Source organism: Somniosus microcephalus, chromosome 22 (genome assembly GCF_052327205.1).
Source record: "Somniosus microcephalus isolate GS21.2 chromosome 22, FLI_Smic_1.0, whole genome shotgun sequence".
Lineage (NCBI taxonomy): Eukaryota > Metazoa > Chordata > Chondrichthyes > Squaliformes > Somniosidae > Somniosus > Somniosus microcephalus.
Window position 1 is genome coordinate 4,843,099 of NC_141008.1, and position 4,525 is coordinate 4,847,623.

At 45.1% G+C, this 4,525-nt stretch overlaps 1 long non-coding RNA gene across 1 annotated transcript; it reads left to right on the forward strand.

Annotated features, from left to right (window-relative positions):
- The first annotated feature begins 608 nt into the window (after positions 1 to 608).
- On the forward strand, positions 609 to 2,665 carry LOC147102000 (uncharacterized). Its single transcript, XR_015073194.1, has 3 exons — positions 609 to 1,440; positions 1,587 to 1,685; positions 2,469 to 2,665. It is a non-coding gene; the product is annotated as an uncharacterized LOC147102000 (long non-coding RNA).
- Positions 2,666 to 4,525: the final 1,860 nt, after the last annotated feature.

Below are 4,525 nucleotides of genomic sequence, written 5' to 3' on the forward strand. Positions count from 1 at the left end.
CTTAAGTTGGTTTGCATTTATCAAAATCATACAAGAATGATATTAATCAAATAAGAACCTCTGAATGCTGGTAATCTAAAATAAAAGCAAGCTCCGTCGGTATCTGAAGAGAATAACGCAGTCAGTGTTTCAGGTTTTCCCTCAGCCTGCTGATGGGTTGAGACAGTAAAACCTGCTGATGGGCCACTTCATCGTCATTAGTCATATTACACTAAGACACCTGGAAAAATAACTTGCATTTCTATAGCGTCTTTCGCAACCTCAGGTCGTCCCAAAGCGCTTCACAGCCAATGAAGTACTTTTGAAGTGTGGTCACTGTTGTAATGTAGGAAACACGGCAGCCAATTCGTGCACAGCAAGCTCCCACAAACCTGAGCTACCATTTGAATTGCATTCTTCCTCCATTATGTTCACACTGCTTAGCATGAAATGTTTGCTGCTGTCCAACACTCAAAGTAAAATGTGCCATTCCTCAGTGCAAAATCTTTGTAAATATTAAATGATCTCTTTATTCTTTTGTCTTTCAGTATATTTTTCTAGTTTAAAAACAGAATTGGAGCGAGTGAAAGGTGAAGATCATCAGGTGGGATTCTTTTTGTTCAATGTTCCTCTACTGCTGAGTTTAGACTGGTAACTGTCGTGTGAATGCTTCTCACTAAAATGGCCTTGGAACTAGGAAAGCTGGTGTTGTTGGTCTTGACTCATTCTGAGCCTTTGCCCTGTTCATGGAGCAGCCCCTGGGCGGGGGTTCCTAGCTGAGAATGCGGCTCACCCTGTGCAGGAGGCTGAGGGTATAAGCTATTAACATCAAGCAGGGTTTGCATCCAAGTAAACTTTTGTGGCATGTGGAACACATTACTGGCACGGGTGGTGGAACAGGAAACCTTCATGGGTTTCAAGAAGAAGCCAGGCTGGTTCTTGTCAACCAAAGGGGTTTGAGGATTATTAGAAATGCACCGAGAACACTGTGGATAGGTGGGCTTGATGGGCTGAAGGGCTTCTCCTCCCGAAACTGTTACCACCTTACTATAAAATGTAATTTAAGAAGCTATTGTGAATCTCTCCACTCACCAGCAGTGTGTTTGAAACATTATGACTTTGGCAAATGACTTGGATTCATATTGTGAGTGTGTTTCTCATTAAATGCACAGCACACAGACAGGTTAGCACATGATGCACACTTCTGTGGCTCAAATAGTGTAAATGGTGCTTTCCAGCAATTTGAATGGTGCACGGGAGACGGCTGGTTTGCCAACACCAGCTCCAAAGCCCAGTTAAGCAGCACACGCTCCACTGGCTATTGTCCTCAATGTGACCTGCAGCTGTTCACAGATCCACAGTTGGAAGGATGTCACGGGGACGGCGCGCTCTTCAAAGCGTGTTTTAACCTCGTCTCTTCATCCAGTGGGGAGAAACCTCACTCCAGACACTAAACCACAGGTACAACTTGCTGTTGGTACTTTTATTTTCAATTCCCTTTTTATCTCCCTCTTCACTACTAGTTCTTTACTGGTGGAAAGTACAGGAGGAAATTTCACACACACAATATTCTGAGCCCGTTTAAAGAAAAAAGCTTTTGTTTTCAGCTGGAGGTCAGATTGCAAGAGCAGACCAAGCATCTGGAGAACCTTGAAGAAGTGAAGAACAGCTTGCAAGAACAACTGAAGATAGAGGGTACTGCAAAGGTGAGAACTCGAGCTCCGTCAATCCAAAAGGAGCCCAATGTTGGGGTTGAGCTGGTGACTCCCTTCCTGGGCCACGGTTCTTTCTGGCTGCCACTGCCCAATACAGCAATCTGTTTAAGGTGGATGTGTGTTTACCCATGGCACACCTTTCATTGATGGCCTGGACACCAGACAACCTCTTTCTGTGTGTGGGTGTTTAAAGGCTTTTCTTCTGGTGGCTAGATCTGATTATCCGCTCAGTTTTCAGAACAACTGACCTTAATCCTGCCAATCTGGGACCAGTTAGAACCTCTGTGAATCCCCTGCAACTCTTCTGCAGCGGTTAAAACTAGGAAAGAATAAAAGTGATATCAACATTGCCAGCACTTCATTCTGTCAGGCCACAGGTTCAAGTCTCACGCCAGAATCTTGAACAGGTAATCCAGGCTGACACTGCAGTGCAGTACTGAGGGAGCGCTGCACTGTCTGAGGTGCCGTCTTTCAGATGAGACATTAAACCAAGGCCCTGTCTTCCCTGTCGGTAAACATAAAGATCTCATGCTGCTATTCGAGGAAGAGCAGGGGAGTTTTCCCAGTGTCCTGGCAAAATAGTTTCCAACTTCCATGCTCAGTGTAAAATTGAGCTGCCACTTCCAATGATCCTGGCCTGTTGAATCTAGTCATCTTGTCTTTTCCAAAGTCTCTGCAATTAGCGGGCAGAAGAAGTTAGTTTGTAGTGAAGCTTTGTATGAGCCAATTGGATCCAGTTCACCCTTCAATCCAATCCTTTATTTCATTCTCCAGTGTATTACCCGGGAACATTCTTGTACTTGTAGAATCGGGCTGAGTTCTGGCTGCCTGAATAATGTTGGTGAGTCGATTCCTACCAGCTGGCTGCTCAGTTCAGTAATGTGCTCTGTAATTGACTGCCATCCCTTAGTTACCAGGATTGTTCAATCCAACCCATAAGCATGATTGGGAATAGTTTAAAGTGCCGGTTTAATCTTTTGCATTCAAACATATTGCAGCAATCTGAAAATGTTGGTATTTTAAAGATGAATGAGCGCCATTTGTTGGTAGGAAACCGGTACTGCGCATATTAACGAGTAAACATCTTGCGTTAAGTATACAACTGTTTGCTGATATTGAGTGTTGCAGACTGTGCCTTTAACCAGCTGCCTGCTCTTCACAGCAAGTAAAATAGATAGTGGGATCCTGGGGTGAGAGGGCTGTCCTATGATGAGAGATTGTGTAGATTGGGCTACTCCAGAGACTTGAGCACAAAATCCAGGCTGACACTCAAGTGCAATACTGAGGGAGTTCTGCACTGTCTGAGGTGCCGTCTTTCAGATGAGACGTTAAACCTAGGCTTCCCTCTAAGGTGAACGTAAAAGATCCCGTGGAACAATTCAAAGAGCAAAGGAGTTCTCTCTGGCCGATATTTATCCCTCAACCAACATCCACTGAAACAGATTATCTGGTCATTATCTCCTTGCTGTTTGTGGGAGCTTGCTGTGCGCACATTGGCTGCCGCGTTTCCTACATTACAACAGTCACTACACTTCAAAAAGTACTTCATTGGCTGTAAAGCGCTTTGAGACGTCCTGAGGCCGTGAAAGGTGCTTTGGAAATGCAAGTTTGTTCCTTTTACATGGTTGGTCTCTGCCACGCACCGACCCTGACTCGGTGAGGGGGTGGTAATAAGGCTGGGCAATCCTACCTTATGGTGGGTAATCATGATTTAGTTGTAAGTTTGACTGAGTTTTGTGTAAAGTAGATCCTAGGATTCAGTTAAACCAAATTCTGTGTGATCATAGAACCTCGAAGAATTGTAGATATAAACACTCCCACATGAAGAATGACGGGGAAGGAAAGGGTTAATCCTGCTGTCTCTCAGCTGTGAACCTCAGACAAGCTAAGGAAGCACTCGACCTGTTTCTGATTGGCTGGGCACAGATTTGAGTGTCCATGGGGCCTGAAACTTAAATGAACCAGCAGCAGATGGGCTGCACCTAATCAATTACAAAGCATGCTATGAGGGGGAGGAAGAAGTTTGAACGAGAAGAGAGCTTTACTTTATATAGTGCTTCGCAGATCCTCCAGACATCCCGACTGCTTCACAGCCAGTTGCAGTGGAGTCATTACTGTTCCAATGTTCAAGTGTGGCAGCCAATTGGTACGCAAGATTTTCATAGAATCACAAGGTGATTGGCAGAAGAACCAAAGTCGACATGAGGAAAATCTTTTTTACTCAGCCAGTGGTTATGATCTGGAACTTACTGCCTGCAAGGGCGGTGGAGGCAGATTCAATCGTGGCTTTCAAAAGGGAATTGGATAATTACCTGAAGGAAAACAATGTGCAGGGTTACGGGGAAAGGACAGGGGAGTGGGACGAGCTGAAGCGCTCTTGCAGAGAGCCAGCACGGGCTCAATGGGCCAAATGGCTTCCTTCTGTGCTGTAACCATTCTAGGATTCTAGAAATTTACAGCACAGAAAGAGGCCATTCGGCCCATCATCTCTGTACCAGCCGAGAAAGAGCTTTCCAGCTCTTGGTCCGTAGCCCTGCAGGTTATGGCACCTCAAGTGCATATCCAAGTACTTTTTAAATGTGATAAGGGTCTCTGCCTCTACCACCCTTTCTGGGTGAAAAAAGTTCTCCTCAACTCCCCTCAAATCCTTCTACCAATTACTTTAAATCTATGCCCCCTGGTTATTGACCTCTCTGCTAAGGAAAATAGGACCTTCCTATCCACTCTATCTCGGCCCCTCATAATTTTTTTAATTATTTGTTCATGGGATGTGGGCGTCGCCGGCAAGGCCAGCATTTATTGTCCATCCCTAATTGCCCTCGAGAAGGTGG